The 18,232-nt window shown below is 34.8% G+C and overlaps 1 non-coding gene across 1 annotated transcript; it reads right to left on the reverse strand.

Moving 5' to 3' along the window:
* Window positions 1-12,236: 12,236 nt before the first annotated feature.
* Window positions 12,237-12,381, reverse strand: LOC127669075 (small nucleolar RNA SNORA48). Its single transcript, XR_007974282.1, has one exon. It is a non-coding gene; the product is annotated as a small nucleolar RNA SNORA48 (small nucleolar RNA).
* Between the last annotated feature and the right edge of the window lie 5,851 nt (window positions 12,382-18,232).

Raw genomic sequence — 18,232 nt, forward strand, 5'->3', positions numbered from 1 at the left:
GTGTAGGGGAATACTAAGACAGGGAAGTGGGAAGGGGTGGATTGGGGAACAAGGGGAGGGAAGAGGGTTTATGGGACTTTCGGGAAGGGGGTATCCAGGAAAGGGAAAAATCACTTGAAATGTAAATAAAGAATATATTGAATACAAATATGATTATTTGAATAAACTTTATGTGTACAATATTCCACCATATTTTTGATTAAAGTCATACTAGAATGCAAAACAATTACTTCTGGGTTGAGTAGAACATAAAACTAAAAGTAAGTCTAAAACATATGGTCTTGGTATTCTTCATGGCATCTATCAAAATCAATGGAGGCCAGAAATGGTTAACAATAATTCATAAATGGAATGAACTTCCATAGTGTAAGCTGGCATCAGGTTTAGAGCTATTTTGGCAAGCAATCTAGTTCCTGTTCTGTTTTGCTTAGTGAAAGCAGTAATACCAAAGCATGCTTGATATTTGTGTCACAGTAATAGAATACATGAAAAATGCTATCATCTACAAAGTACCTTTTCAACAGATGAAATGAAAAATTCTCCCTGAGAATTAAATAAAAATTTTAAAGCACAGAAATGTTCCATATATATAAATATATATTATATACCAGTCTTAGGGTGTGTCTCTGTGTGTGTGTGTGTATGTGCTTGTATGAGAGTATAAATATATGAGAGGTGATCATTGAAGCTAGAAGAGAGATGGGATCCTCTTTGAGTTAGATAGCTGTGAATTTTCTCAAGTAGATGCTGGGGATCAAACTCAGGTCCAATGAAAGGACATTACACATTCTTAACTAGTGAGTAATCAATCCAGTCCCAAAAAGGTTCACCTTGAAACAGATAGTTTTTAAATATTGTGAAGAAATATTTATAGCGCATTTTTGAGAGAAGTGAAGTAGACAATTCAAACAACAGGCATGAAATTGTATACTTTCACATGTATTTATATCCATGAAATATACAAATATAATAGATGTTTTGCTTCTAATTCACTTCATATATTAATAACCTGATTAGTTATATTATATAGTTGATTAAGGTTTTTAAATAACATATAATGCTTGGTCAACTATCTGATTTTCATATGTAAATAAATATATTAACTCTTCTTGTGTTTTTGAACATGGTTAGATTATATAATAACAACATACTTTAGAGAGACATTATCTATGTTTTATGGAATATTCTGTCCCTTAAGTTTGTATTGGGAGGTGGATAAACATACACCAAGTTTGGCTCACATTCATGGACAGAGTATATATTATAATCTATTTTTACCTTATTAAATTTTCAGGTGATATCTGAAAAACCTATTTTATAAAACAAATAATCTCATAAGCATTAAGGAAATAATAAATCATTGGTAAAATTAACTAATGAATGAAAATTTGTTGAGAATTTACATTCAACATTTGTTTAAAAGTTTGGCACTCTATTTATTAGATTTGCCACCAACTCAATTATCCTTCTGCACTTCATCAGTTAGGTAGAGGTTGAACTAAGCAAATTAACATTGAGTGATTCCTCAAAGCCAAGAATTATGATGCTGTTGCTCTGCACAGGAAAGGAGATGTAGATATTTGTGTCCTTGTAGGTAGGTGGTAGAAGATGAATAAGAACCTGGGCAGTAATGAGGTTTATGTATCTCTCTTCTCCAAGGGTGGCTATCAGAAAGGTAAGCTTTTCATTTCCAAAGTATCAGAAGTTCTAAATGTTATGTAAACTAAAATTAGTATTCTTAAGCTCTATAGTTAAGAAATAGTGAGGTTTAATGGCAAAATTATATATAATATAATATAATATAATATATATATGTAAAATGTTATATATATATAATGTTATATTATATATATATATATATAATGTGTGTGTGGTAAGCTCACTAAGTAGTACAGTGATGATTACAGAAAAGTTTTAGTTGAAAGAAGCTGTGGTTTGTAATTATACAATTAGGATTTATTGAAATTTTTTAGAATATTTTTGTCAATTGTATGTGAATTTCACATCATGAATCACAACCACACTCACTTCCCAGTATCTCAAGTATGATACCCACCCTTTTACCTGCCAAAATGAGAAGAAAAAGAGAAGGAGGAGAAGGAGGAAGAGGAGGAGGAGGAAGAAGAGGTGGAAGAGGAAGAGAAGGAAAAGGAGAGGAAGGGGAAGGGAATAGGAAGAGGAAGAGGAGGGGTGAGGGAGGAGTAGGGGAGGAAGAAGGAGGGGGAAGAAGAGGAAAAAGAAGAAGGAGAAAAGAAGAAAGAAAAACAAGACAAGACAAAAAAAAGAGAGAGAGAAACCAAGTTTAATTGTGTTGCCAGTATTCTCACTGAAGTATGGTCAAGCTCCTGGTAAACAGCGCTTTAAAGAAAACTGAGTCCTCTACTCACACCCCAGTTGTGGAGAGCTACACATCAGCCTACTTAGCACAACATTTTTTTAACATTCTATTCAATGACTTCCTATCTATGTCATTAATTTTGGGTGGGGTAGGGGTTGTCACAGAAGTTCTCTATTTCTTCATTTCCATCTGAGAATCTGCAGTAATCAAACCATTGAAACAATGTCTTTCTTGCTGTTTTATCAGCAGAAGTCCTTGATCTGATCAAGGACTTCCATATGGATTCTGGAGACATTTAACCATGGATATTCACATGGTCTCCTACATCAGCATGTTCCAAGAACCTCAGCATGGTCTCTGGTAACAGTACAGGCCAAGGATGTCAACAAATTCTTAGGCGGCAACCCAGAACACTCACATCAACAAAAGGAGGGATGTGATATCTAAGGGGTTGCTTGTTTGTTTGTTTGTAATAGGTAAGAGTTAGTGAAAGAATTTTTCTATAAGACGACAAATAATGTTGAATAAAGCATGATAAAATGACATTATGTATTTTGTTAAGGTATTATAAAATGTCATGCAATTAATCAGTCTGTAAATTTTATAACTAGATTGAATTTGTTAAACAACTGAATAAATGATATCCTAATATCAACTGAAATGAGATATAGAAGCCATGCTGTTGAGTAGGAACCACTCTTCCCTCCACACATAATATTCTATCTTCTCCATTTTATCTATTACAGAAAGGGTCAAGAGTTGGTTCTTAAAACATCTATCTCCCAGTAAAAATCTGACCCAGAATTGTTCCTGTCTGAAGGAACTGCAGGGGCAAAAATAAAGAAGAGCACGAGAGAAAAGAGGTCCAGTGACAGGCCCAAATTGGGATCCAGCACCACGGGAGGCCCAGGGACCTAACACTGTTACTGATATCGCGGTGTGCTAACAGACAGGAGCCGGCCTCCAAGGCCCAATAAGCAGCTGAAAAAGTCAGATACAGATACTAGCATTTAACTAATGAAATGAAGCCGGGGACCCCTTTGGTTGATTTGGAGAAAAGCTGGAAGAAGCTGAGGAGGAATGCAGACCCATGGGAAGATCAGAAGTCTCAACTGACTTGAACACTTGAGATCTCTCAGATACTGAGCCACCAACCAGGCAGCATACACCAGCTGATAGTAAGCCCCCAACACATATACAGCAGAGGACTTCCTGGATTGGCCTTAGTGAGAGAAAATACACATAACCCTCATAACCTTTGAGAGACTTGAGGCCCCAGGGAGTGGGGAGGCCTGTCGGGTGGAGACATCTTCTTGTAGACAGGTGTCATAGGAGGAGGTAAGGGATGGGGAGCTGTCAGGGGTAGACTGGAAGGAGTATGTAGTCTGGACTGTAAAAAAGGATTAAAGAATAAAAATAAATGAAAAAATATCTTCTGAAAAGATGGACAGTCTATGCTATAGCAAAGCCCATTCTATGAGAGACAGGGGTCTGGTGAAGTCAAAACTTTCACAAAGATTAAGGCAGCAGAAATGTTTTTGCTTACTGGTTTTACTGCTTAGCTTCAGCTTGTCAGCTGATACAGAATCACTTGAGAAGACAGACTCAGTTGAGAAGTCAACTACATCAGATTGGCTAGTGAGTGCATGTAGAGATTATCTTTATTATTAATGGACCCAGTCCACTGTAGGCCACAATATTTCATGGGATGGGCCCTGAAATGTGCAAGCATAATGAATGTTAGATGATAAAATAGGCAAGCAAGGATGCATTCATTCTCTTTCTGCTTTTGACTGCAAATGAGATAGGGATGTAGGGAAGGTTGTGCATAATGCAAGTAAACATAGAGGCTAGAGTTGGAGGTTGGGTTCTGTGGTCTGTACAGTGAGACCCATGTTCAAACAGTAATGAAACACACTTACATAATAAGTAAATTACTGTAATTATTTTTATGTAAATTGATTCTTTATGAAAAAGATAGTTTGTATTTTATTGAAAGTTCTGTCTGACTATCCAAGATAATTTTCAGTAAACATATTTTGTTTGTGTACATATTTGTTTAATGAGTAAACAATATATGACTCAGTGAAACAGTATTCGGCAAAACCAGAACGGGGAAGTGGGAAAGGGTGGGTGGGAGGGCAGGGAAAGAGAAGGGGGCTTACGGGACTTTCGGGGAGTGGGGGGACTAGAAAAGGGGAAATCATTTGAAATGTAAATAAATTATATCGAATAAAAAAATCCTCCCAAAATAAAAAAAAAAATTCTGATAAATACATCAGTTCTATCTTCAAGAAAAAAGCAGTGTACTAATTGGATATTTTTGTTTTAATTTTTGTTTTTTTTGTTTTGTTTTGTTTTTTTTTTCAAGATAGGGTTTCTTTGTGTAGCGTTGGTTGTTCTGGAACACACTCTATAGACCAACAGGCTTGCTTCAGACTCAGAAAACTGCTTGCCTCTGCCTCTGGAGTGCTGCGAATAAATTCATGTACCATTTCCTGACAAACACATAGGATCATAAATCTCATACACACACACACACACACACACACACACACACACACACACACACACACACACATATATATATATATACACTAGCCATACTAGCATACTGTAACATTCAGAAAGAATTTTATATATTACAACAAATAAATTCTAAGTAATCCAGAAAATATAAGTGGTTTTATCCATGACACACATTTATTTAATATACAGAACAATATAGGCACCTATAATAGCTTCCTAAGTAATAGTTTAGGAAGCAGTAGATCAAAGGAAGACTTTTCTTGCCTTCTTTCAAAGAATTTGATTACAGTGGCATGTTTGTAAGTTCTTATTCAAATGCCCTACCTTCCCAGTCCATCTGAAAAAATTACTCAGAATTGGTCTTGGCATGCAATCTCTACACAATAAATGGGTAGTTGAACTGAATGTATATCATACAAGCTGCTTCCATGAGTTTTGAATTCTATTTTAACCATTTAACTTTTTGGCCTTTAAGTTTGTTTACTTATCTTAACATAATGTGCATTTTTGTACAGAATACTTCAGGCTGAATTATCCAGGATTGCCTTGGACTTATAAAGTCAAGTGGGATGTGTATAGTCTTGATTCATACGAAAGAAGCACAAAGTCTCCTTCTAGCCCTATTCTCCAAAGAAGTAAAGGTAAGGTTAAGATGAGCTCTTAACTATGGATATTTTGACTTTCTACTCTTTATTTAGAGCATTCTTTTGATACTCTTTATAGTTATACTTGAAGGTAATGAGCAATTTCATTCAGTTTACAAGTTGATCTTGCCCAGAGTGCTTTTAGCAAGCATGGATGTTAGAAGTATACTTGATTGAATGTGTAGACTATAGACACATAGAGCAGTTAGGAAAAAGCTTTCTGAAAAAGGATCTAGATTTTCCATTTGATATTTGTTTGAACAACCCATCCACTTTCATCTATATAAAAAATAAGACTCTTAAATTAAGCCATCAAATGCATTTAGCTAATAAAAACCCCATCAATAGGTTTTTGTTGCTGCCAAATTTATGAGAACAAATGAACTATAAAGAATGAGTAAGCCAATTAGAAAAGATGGAGTATCAAATTTCTAGTCTCAATAATTCCCTTGAAGTTACATCCAGGTTTTCTCTACCTGCCTTTTTAAATTTAAAATGTCTACAAAGTTACATTATGTTTTGCTTACATTTTTGTTTCATTTTAAATATTTTTCCTCTCCCTCAGTCACAAAACAATATTAGTCTCCTTTATTTTCCTTTGGAACAAAATGTGACACTATTTTCTGCAATTTGGAAACCTAAGTGTTTAAAACATTGGTCTGGAAGAGGGTCTCTTATCACTGTGACATATACTATTCAAGGGTTAAGCATTACCATTTTCTATCTCATTTCCTTCTTCACCCAGAAGTTAATTTATTTAAGCACTTGACAAGCCATAGACAATTGACTTGTCTTCAAAGGTCCATTAACAGGGAACACTGGTCTAAGTCAAACTTTGCACAGAGAACACATTGAAGGTATTTTATAATTCAAGAAGTTGAGGGTGGATTTCCTTCTTTAAGACACTGCATCTATGGGATGTATTAAAGAAATATTTGGGTCTCAGCTGAGCTCATTCTTTTCATTAAGTGGAAAACAGTATCAGAAATTGGAATATAGGGACATTGAAATTTGGCAAACTAGTCTCTGAGTTTTGATTCTGTCACATAAATGGACTGTTATTGTGAGTGAGAAAGGTGTCATGTGTCCTATCCTCTGTTATATGAGTCATCCTGTGTAATTTTCTTCAAACATATGACATGGAGAAGAAATAATCATGTTCAGAGATACAGTGTTTAATTGTAATCTTCAATCAACATTGGATTTTCCAAATACTACTACTCTCTGACTATGTTAATGCCTTCATAGTAAGGACCCATCAATGCCAATTTGTTTCTTTATCTAGAACTAAAGAGTACAAATCATTATTATCCTCAGTAGAAGAAGTCATGAATAAGACACGTTATATTCATTTGCTATGGTAGACATTTTGTACTCATTGGATATATAAATACTATGCAAATTTTACTCTTTTAGTATATTGATAATCATAGTTCAAATAATGAGCTTGAAATTCAATGAGGCCTTAATACTCTAAATTTGTGTATCATGGGCTACTACTGAGGAAGTGTGAATAAAAGCAAATATCCTGAATTCAGACAATCACAAAAGTTTCCTCATTTGGAGGATCCCATTCACCTATGACCTGTGGGATATTCAGATAAAAATTATCAAGGAATTATTTCAAAGTGTTTAAAAGATAAAGAAGATCCATATTTGCCTATTGATTCATTTTTATGACCATGTATATGAAGGATATATGCATGTGCACACACATGGAGGCTAGAGAACAACTTAGAACTTGTTTTTCATGCCCTATTTTATTTCTTTAATTTACAGATTATATCATGTTCTCCCACCTTTCTACCAAACTCTCTCATAAACCACTTCTGCTCTTTTTAAAATATATGGCCTCTTTTTTCATTAATTGTTCTTACACACACATATATGATGTGTATATACTGTGTATATGTATTCCTAATTGCAGAAATGTGACCAGCTTGGTTATTTAATGATACTTGTATGCACTGTTTTTAGGTAGTCCCAAGAGAAACATGTGCAAAACCACTCCAGCACTTACAACTTAGGGATCATTGATGAAGACAGGCAGGCAAAGATTATGAGATAAAGGAGCAGGGAGTTTGCTTTCAGACTGGGTTTTCTAGCAGTTTTATAAGCTGCATCCAGAAACTCAAATCAACATAACTGCCCAAACATTATCTGAACAAATGCAACAGTAATACACAAACTAATGTGGTTAGAGAAAAGCTCAGGAAGCCTCAACCCTACACTAAAACTACTGACCACTAAGGAATACTGACAATGAGAGAAACAGGCTCACCAGAGAAAAGCATTCCATTTGATTAAGCTACATATTTTGGTTTTTTATAGTCTTTCACCGGAGCCTGTCAAGTAGGTACGCTGACTATTTAAGTGAACCTTGGATATCTGCCTGTTTCCATTTCCTCAGCACTAAGATAACAAGCATGAGTTACCATGCTCTGATCTTTTTACTTGGGTTCTGAGATTCAAACTCAGGGATCCATGCTTGAAAAGTGATTACTTTACCAACTAAGCCATTTCCTCTGCACCAGTATTGGTAATTTGTTAAATATAAATATGCATAGCCATATAGCTCTCCAAAAGGTAGTCCTGTCTTATTTTTGATGTCACACATAATTTCTGAGAATGGATAATCAATAATAAAGAACTGTCCTACCATGATTTGTGTGCTGAGAAAAGTTTGTATTGTTCTCTCACGTGGCAGAAGGCAGATGATCAAAGAAGAACATTCTCTCTCTTTCAGCCCCTTCATAAGTGCAGCAATTTATTTACCAATTTTGAATAAATCATACTGTTGATTATAGAACTCAGAGAGTATTGATAGATCCACAGTGCCCGATATTATACTTACTAAAAAAGCCAACTGATTCTTAGCTACACACTATAAAATGGGTTTTTCCTTTTCCTTGTAGTTTAGTTAGGTAAATATCACAACATAAATTATAGAAAGCTAAAACACAGTAGCACTTGTAGATAAAATGAAATGGACCAGGAAATGAAACAAGAAAGAAATAACCTAAGGTGAGGAAATCTTAGAGAAAAAGAAAATAGCTCCCTGAAAATAAGCAGAGAAATACAGTTTTAGAAGGAAGAAAGAGTTGAATGTATCAAATGTCTTGACAGAGTTTGTATAAAGTGGTGTAGCATAGTTTCATGATTGAGAACTTCAATGTATTGCTGAAACTTTAAGTCACACTCAAATGAATCACAATGAGTTGAAGAAGGAAATTCAAATACTACATGGAGAGACTAATGGTCATGGTTATGTTTCATTTGGGTAGGGAATACAGGATCAAAGAAATAAGCTGCAACAGGAAAACAAGATGGTGTCCATGCAGGGATACTTGATTCTTTGCAGGAAGTAGGGATGTTCATTTCATTTTTAGAGAATGAAATCTTAGGTGGTATCTTTAAATATTACAGTTTTTATTAATTGATTAAAATATTTGAGTTATATTGATTGATTGGTATCTCAAGGCCTGGTCTTCTTATCTCGGAACATGCCATTTCCTGAATAATAGCATTGTGTTCTGAACCAAGAAATTGATACTGAGAAGTCTGTATTTTCAGCAAAACTTTTAGGTAACCCATGTGTACACTGTAGTGCAGGTGATTAATGACATCATAGATAAAACTTGTGCACTCAAAACTGAAATTCTCATACTAAATCTTACATTGTTAATATCTAAATTATTCAAAATATTTGCAAGAAAACTTATATACATACTCACCTTTATTTTGAATGCAGTAGGGATTTTTCTCACTCTGGAGAAGGAAAACATAGTGCTACCCAGTTTCAATCGAATGACACTCAAAATCAGAACCAATAAGGTTTTCCTGAGATATAGGTATCTCTCACCATTAAAGATGATTTTCTGAGGAAGACAGCTACCAGAGGATAAGTTCTCTTTTTAAGGGAAAGTCAATCTTCATTTGCGATATTGGAGAGTGACAATTGTCAGTCTACACACCTTTCTAGATGGCCACTATCTCTTTCTTGACCTCAATGTATGTAGCAAATTACAAACTTCATTAGTCTCTCCACTACCTCTAATCTTGATTTGCATATTCTTGACAGTTTTGTAAATGCTTATGTATTTCTCTATTCGGACATCTTCCACACTCTTATTTTTTTAAATTGGTCTTTTTTTATTTGTTAAATGAACTTAGTAATTTCAATGTGCAAGGTCTAAATTATACCTCATTGATACAATTTGTTATATTCCTTCCAAAACATTCAGTTTATTCTTCTGAAAAATTGGGTTACTGAAGGTACCTCCTAATGTGAAGGGTAAATACATTAGATTATTTGCTAACTGTTTAAATGAGATAAAAAAAATGTAAGATGCCGACCTCATGACCTTTGCTAATTCATACTAAAGTGATAATAAACTACCTGTATGTTACAATATTATCATTTTCATTTTCATTTATTTTGGTGGTATGGAGGCTTGAACCCAAGACCTCACACATAGGATGGAAATTCTCAACTACAGAGATTCACACAACAAACCCTACAATTTTATGTTATATATCTGACTAAATGTCTAAAAATCTATACTAATGAAATTGTCTCACAGAGTTAGCTTTCCTGAAAGCCTATAATTTTCTCTAAGCTCAATGCCTCCAAATTAATTAAAGCATCACTAAGCTTTCACTGTGCAAAAAAAAATATTCTCTTAATCTTGGGTTAATTACATGCAATAACTTGAATTCTGCATTTTGCCCTCTGAGTTTTCTGCTTCCTAAATTTTAGTAAAAGTGTATTAGATGGCTTTAATTGTTTATGCAACTTTATCTTTATTCTCAAATTAAAATAACTGTGGGAGAATAGATTGTGAAGACTGTTATATGAATACAAAATTTCCTACATATAATAATAAAGCTATTTATGTAAGCATCATGAAAACATTGCCACTATTCTGGTCTCATAAATTTCATATTGTTGAAAGGAAAAGAAAATGTTCTCTTAACAGGTAACTGAAATTCATTTAATACAACAATAAATTACAAATTAGTTACTTTTACTGTGTTATTAATTTTAAATGTGTATGTAAGAATACCTGTCAGGCTATATAAGAAGATCTAAAGAACAAGATCTTAAATGGTTCTATGAATCAACTGGGTTGTTGAACAAAGTATTTTTTTTAAAAGAAAATCTTTTAACTATTTATTGATCTTTCATAAATTTCACATCATGCACCCCAGTCCAGCTCATCTTCCTGTGTCCTTATATCCACCTTTCATCCTTGCAAAATCTCCCCCAAATAAAAAACACACAAACAAAAACAACAAAACAAAGAAAAACAGAAAACAAAAAAAACCATAGAAAAATCTTATTGTGAAAACTGTAGTGTGTCATAATGTGTTCTAAAATACAACTTTCTGTCTATACAACTCCACTTATAAATTTTCATTCAATGAGTCAGTGTTCTGGTTCATAATCTCTGGCTTCTGTAACACTATCAATATTGTATCCTCATTAGGACTCCTCCAAGTTATCCTGTTGTTTCCCTATCTCGTGAAAATCCTGTAGCTTTGATCAGCAGGATTGAGCATTTCATGCATCCCAACCATTCTCAGGTGATATAGGTTTTGATGGTGGGCCATCTTAGAGCACTGGATCTGGGTCTGGATAGCAGAGCTGGTCAGTCTACCAGTTCTCCCCTATCCACACCATCAGAGAAAGTTCTCCAGCACTGCTCTAGCTAGATCACTCAGTGCTGCCATCAGCAGGAAGTAGGATCAGCCCTCCTGCTCTTATACCCTAATTTGGATCACTCACACCCATGCCTTCAGAGCCAGTCCACTGTGTTGTCTAGTCAAGGTGTGGGGGCCTACTCTTGCAAGTGCTCCATCCTGTGAGATGCTTGACCATCTCCACTCTCCCAAGTGTTATAACTGGTAAGCGACAGGGACAGCTTTCCTGACCACCACACATGGTAAGTAGGGAGAGTAGAGGACATCACCCCTGCATGATAGATGAATGGTGGGTCCAGCTCTCCCTGTTTTCCTCAGGGCTCATTCACCCATCTCCATGTGCCCCCTTGACCAGGGCCAGTACCACTGTGCTAGCCAGGAAAAGTGCAGGGTCCACTGTCCTGTGTGCTGCAGGCTGTGAGAGAAAGGCCAGATCACCCACTTTCATGACCCCAAGGCCAGCATCACTTTTGTGTTCTTCCTGCCTCATGCCAGACACACTCAGCTCTCCTACACTCATGTCCTCAGTGCCAACTCTCACACACTCCAGCCATCAAGGCCATCTTCATTGTGCTGCCACAGTACGGAACAGGGCCCTCTCTCCCAAGTGCTTCCAGCTGTGAGATATGAAGCTAGGTCTCCATAGCACCACATCCAGTTTGGGGAGGGGCAATTATCAGCGTGGTCACTGGCATTGACAAGGAACTTCCCCCTATTCTTTAGTTGTAATATGATCCAAGGGCAGTGATGCCTACCTCCGCCATCATGAAGTCATGCACACAGAAATAGCCCTTAGCAGGAGCTCCCAATAGGACCTCACCATGGCTGTAGGTTGACAGGCCCCTGGATAATATACTACATCCTCACTGGGTGGCCTATAAGAAGCAGGTGTCTATGGTCTTCCTGTTCCATAAATTGAGGGGCAGGTCTGTGAGTGGCATGGCTGTCCTCAGGTCTCTTTCTGTTTTCCTTCTTCTATGCTGCACTGTTTAGATTTGATTTGGTTTGATTTGGTATGATTTTTATGAGTCTTAGGCATAAAATACTTTTGGCCACCAAACCAGGCATCAAGCTAGGATAAACAACTAACTGCCTTTTTGCTCTGCCCCTCACTGATATAAGAACAGCACCAACAACAAAGTATCTCTTTGCCCCTTGCCAGGGGAAATATACATTTTATTAAGTCTCCTTTAAAGATAGTTGTTTGGGTCCTTAAAATAATATTTTTATTTATTTTTTGAAAAATATACATATATACAGTGCATCTTAGACATATTCATCACCCTAAACCCTCCCTCCTAACACATGGAACTTCCAACTTTTTGATCTCTCTATATTTTTAATTGAGTCTAGTTTGTAATGCCTACAATACATATGGATATAGAGCCTTCCACTGAGGTATAGACAACTTTCCAGTAGAAACCCCTCAAAGAGGATCCAATTTAAACTAAGTAGAATATTTTCTTCTGAATCCTAAATAGCATAAGATTGTATATAGTCATATAGATTTGAAATCAATGCATGTTTTGTGTATTTGGAATGCAGTATGCTTGAACAATTATGCCTGAAAACCAATGAAAGGTTGGGAGGCTTCATTTCTGCAGATGCAAGCTCCTGGTATCAGCAATTTCTTACTCTGGAGGCCACTTTTTCACTGTGAACCTAGTGAGTGGCAGGAGTACAATAAGCCTTCTGCTGCAATTAACAGCACTCTCCCAACACTGCAATATAATTAGAATTACTGGTGAAAATGGGTACTCTTAGAAGGAACAAGGACATAATTATTATTAGAAGCATATCTGTTGCACATCTCAATTTATTCTATAAGATTTGGTATGAGCCGGGCAGTGGTGGCGCACACCTTTAATCCCAGCACTCAGGAGGCAGAGGCAGGCAGGTTTTGCTTCAAGGCCAGCCTGGTCTACAGAGTGAGTTCCAGGACAGCCAGGGCTATACAGAGAATGCCTGTCTCAAAGAACCAAAACCAAACAACCAAAACCAAGATTTAGTATATGAATAATTTTAGCTCTAGGATAGCCTACAGTCAAGTTGTAAATAGTGCTTTCTAACATTACCACGTTAGCAGAGATAACAATTGGACTTGTTCTTTGTATTCCTATCTCCAACTTAAAATAGCACATTGATTGTATTCCAAGATAATTCTACATAATGGGTTTCATATTGCATTATTAATAGTAATGCTTTGGTTCTTCTGTGAGCTTCCATACTAACCAGCATGAGGGACTATCTCCTAGCCTCTAACTTCTTTACCATGACTGGAGAATTTCACTCAATTTTGTAAAGGTCAGTAATTTGAAAATTAGTTAATCATAGAGGGCACAGAAGAAAACTGATTTCTTTTACCTTACTGCAAATGAGCATCTATGTGGAAAACATACAACTACAATTAATGTATTCCACTCAAAAGAGCTTTTATCTTTTATATTCTATATGGTTCTTCATTGATCCTTTGATATCCATTTTTAAAAGAAGAGATAATAAGTAGTTTGTGTAGATTCAGAATATAGCTCATCCCTCTGCAGCATTAAATTTTCATGTGTTTGGGTTGAGGATGTGACTGTTGATGCAGTTCTGTCTCATAGCCTGTACCCAGGCAGTATAATATATGCTCTGTAATGGAGTGTGTCGGGCTTGAAATGCAAAGCCATTAGGCAGTGCATTAAGCTAAGCCTCTCAACAAGAGCTCTGGCTAAAGCTAGATCTTTGAGAGCCCAAACCTAAACAAGCAGGGCTCTTAAGATTCTTGTTCTCATATCCTTTGTACTCCCCTATGTTTTCAAATGCTACATGTGTCATTTGATAGATTCCATTTGGTTCATTCAATGAGCCCACTCAATGGGCTCTGTTCCCTTTGAGTTAAAATACCAAAGGATTGTTAGGCAACGTTTCTACCTGTAAATAAAGATGCTACCATGCATCACAGAAAATTTAACATGTTTAAAGCTGATGTTTTTCCTGAGAGTTTTAAACTAAACAAACACTGTTAAATATTCTACAAATCCTCCATATCGGCATATTCCCTATCTCCATCAGAAAGTCAGTTTTCAATTTATTACATTGAATTATCTAGAAATAGTAATTCAAAATGATTATTTTATGAATAGTGCATTGTTTGTATACATAGCTTTTGTGTTGAAATCTTCTCAAGGTACAAACCATTTCTAAAGACTTAACCTAGCTTTTACTGATTTTGAGATTTGCCATTCAAATAAAAATGTTTACTTACAGGCTTGTTTAGTGAAACTTGGGGGAAAAACTAAAAATTGAAGTTTCTACTAGGTAAAAAATTAAAAATGGATTTCCATCAGTTGCATTTCTTATAATGTTTGTCCTCAACATAAGTTTTAAAATATCATATCACTTTTTATTTTAGTTTTTTCAGATTTTAATCTAAAGTATATTTGTTAATATTTTTATCATTTACTTCTTTCAAATTAAGGCTTTCTTAACATACTTTCTAAATCTAGATTCTAATAACTTGAAACTTTTTAGAATATCTTTGAATAACATTGCAAATATTATTGCTTGATATTGGTACTCCTCTTGAGAAGTTGAAAATATACACCCAGACATAGCTGTATTGACACACATACATATACAAATAGGTATGTATGTGTATCTTTGGGCACATGTACATTTGTGTAAATGTATATACATATGCATATATAAACATATTTATACATATAACAGTATAATCATAATTATTGTGCCATTCCTTTATAGATAATTTGATCCTGAGTAAATAAACTTTATTCAATAACATTGTTAAAATTATTCTATTATAGATAAACTACTCATGGACTGAAGAAGAATAGTGATAAAGATTGCATATAAACATTGTATGTGATGAAATATTTCACAGGAAATAAGTAAGATAAATAATAACAAATAGAATAATTTAAAAAAGAGAATAGGTAATTTTTTCACATGGTAATAAGAGGGAACTATGTGAAACAAGAGAATTTAAGCTCTATAAAGTATTACTTATGAAACTTGATGTAAACTATGATAAGGTTTTAGAATGAGACCCTTTTAGAGGTGACAATACTCTATGAATCATCCCCAAAACACACATCATTTGGTGGTATAATCCATTAATATTAAAGAATAAAAAATATGACTAATATGAGCATAGCCTTCAGAACAAGAAAAGGCTAAAAGTGAAGAGATTCTATGCTCTAATTTTGAATAACATGAGCTGTTTGACCTGACAAACCACAGCAATAACCCAGGACTCCATAAAGAGAGGCATACAAAGGAGGGTTGGTCTTATAAATTCATACAAAATAGTAGATTCATATACTTTTATCTGAAACAACACCCAACTCTCAAGAGACTATGTTCTTGAATTCCCTTTCCTCATTCTATAAAACTATCAGGGTTAATTGTATAAGAGGAAAACATCATGGGAAGAGACAGAAATTAACGATAATACACAAAATAATATATAAGTTGAATATATGCTAAAGACTAGATATTGAAACATGGAAGCAAGGCGTGTGTGTGTGTGTGTGTGTGTGTGTGTGTGTGTGTGACGGAATCTCATGTACACTAGGCTGACCTTGAAATCATTCTGTAGTTAAGTGTGACATTAACTAATCCTTCTGTCTAAGACTCACATTACTGGGATTACATTTTTATACTATCATACCAACTTTTATGTAGTATTGTGGATCAAACCCAACCTGCCATTTAAACAAATGAGCCATGTGATCAGAATTTTCATGTTCATAATCTTAAGTGGATACAAATAATGCATAATTAGATTTTGAATATAATTATGGTATTATAGAGAAGACTTTTTAAAAAAAATCAAGAAATAGATTAGCAATGTAAAAATACAAAACAGTTTAGGAAAACATTGGCAGGAAAGTTACATTTACAAAGATTTTATATATATTACCAATAACATGTTTCAAAGTTCAAGCAATGAATGATAGCCATTGTTAGGGGGAAAAAAGAAGAAAGAGGGACTGAAGATGGATCACAGCTTAAGAGCCCTGGATGTTCTACCAATGGTCCTGGTTCAGCAATTACATAGTGGCTCATGACCATCTATAATGTGGCCTGGTGCCCTCTTCTGGTTTGCAAGTATATATGTAGGCAGAACACGGTATACATAACAAACAAATAAATCTCTACAAAAAGAGAGAGAAAAAAATCAGTACATGTATTGTTGTAGAATTAAAGAAATTTTCACTAAAGTTAGAAAATTAATTCTGTAAAACTATAAGGAAAACATTACTCTAATTCTAGACAGTCATTTCAGAAAAAATAAAGAAAGAAAACTGAAAGTGTATTTCAGATATTCATAGGTAAATTATCACTCAATGCTAAAATGCATAACTTCTGATTAACAAAAACCCTAGATAAGAAGAAAATATTGAAAACTTACACAGTGTTATTCTCTTCTTCTTCTTCTTCTTCTTCTTCTTCTTCTTCTTCTTCTTCTTCTTCTTCTTCTTCTTCTTCTTCTTCTTCTTCTTCTTCTTCTTCTTCTTCTTCTTCCTTCTTCCTTCTTCTTCCTCTTCTTCTTCTTTTCTTCTTCTTCTTCTTCTTCTTCTTCTTCTTCTTCTTCTTCTTCTTCTTCTTCTTCTTCTTCTTCTTCTTCTTCTTCTTCTTCTTCTTCTTCTTCTTTGTCTTCTTTGTCATCTTCTTCATCTTCTTCTTTTCTTCTTTGTCGTCTTCTTCGTCTTCGTCTTCTTCATCTTCTTTTTTTCTTCTTCTTCTTCGCCTTCTTTGTCTTCGTCTTCTTCATCTTCTTTTCTTCTTCTTCTTTGTCTTCTTCTTCTTCTTCTTCGTCTTCTTCATCTTCTTTTCTTCTTCTTCTTCTTCATCTTCTTCTTCTTCTTCATCTTCTTCTTCTTTCTTTCTTTCTTTTAAATTTCTATATTCTTTGTTTACATTCCAAAGGATTTCCCCTTTCCCTGAATACGCAAGACACAATTCACATATCAAATGATTCCCAAGAAGAAGGAAGCACAATGTTACTCTTGATGTTGAAATCAAGTAAACTATGTAATACTTTAACAAAGCAAAATACTTTAAATTTTGTTTTAATATCTCAATTTTTTCTCTCATATATTACATCTCAAAGTTTCCCTCCACACTCTCCTCTAACTTTCTCACCTCCACCTCCCTCCTTCCCTTCCACTCCTTTCCCTTCAGGAAAGGGCAGTCCTCCCAAAGGTATCAGCCACACACAGAATATTGAGTTGCAATAGGCTAGGTACGCCCAGAGTTTAAGGATGGCCTAGGGAAACCAGTGGGAGTAAAAGGGTCATCAGATCTGGCAAAAGCAGCAGATACTGCTCTGCTCTCTATGTTACCAGTTCTGTAGAAACAGAAAGCTACACAAGTTCAACAAATATAGAGAGGGCCAAGGTGACAACCATTCAGGCTCTCTGAATGTCAATTCACTGTCAGTGAGCCCCAGAATCCAGGCTTGTTGATTTCTGCAGTTTTGGCTTTTGTTGTCAAAATTTGAAAACATGCAAAATTGAAAAACTACAAAAAGGAAATGGTGATATTCACACATTGATAGCTGAGAATATATATCTATTTCTTTACTAATCAATATTTAAAATTAAATATTTAATAAAAATATTAACTTCTTCAATGTTTTTTAATAATGATAGTTATTAGTTTGAAAAGTCACATTAAAATAATATAAAAACATGAATATTATCAGTTAAGTAGAGTAAATGACTATGGGCTTGTTAAAGAGGGGAAAACTAATGTGATGCCTGTGCATTCTGCTATGATATAACAATGATTGACATCTAAAGTTAGTGTTATCATCATGACCATACTTGTCATCCAATTATGGCTTAGAAAATAATATGAAAGTCACACTGAAAGGTCATTATTACATATGTAATAAAAAAATCACAAAAGAAGCATGCATAGTTTTCTAAGCAAATTGCCCAATCAAGAAAACAAAAAAGCCCAGAGATAATATAATATTAATATATTCATTAATATATTTATTAATATA

The sequence above is a fragment of the Apodemus sylvaticus genome, chromosome 18, assembly GCF_947179515.1.
Source record: "Apodemus sylvaticus chromosome 18, mApoSyl1.1, whole genome shotgun sequence".
Taxonomy (NCBI): domain Eukaryota; kingdom Metazoa; phylum Chordata; class Mammalia; order Rodentia; family Muridae; genus Apodemus; species Apodemus sylvaticus.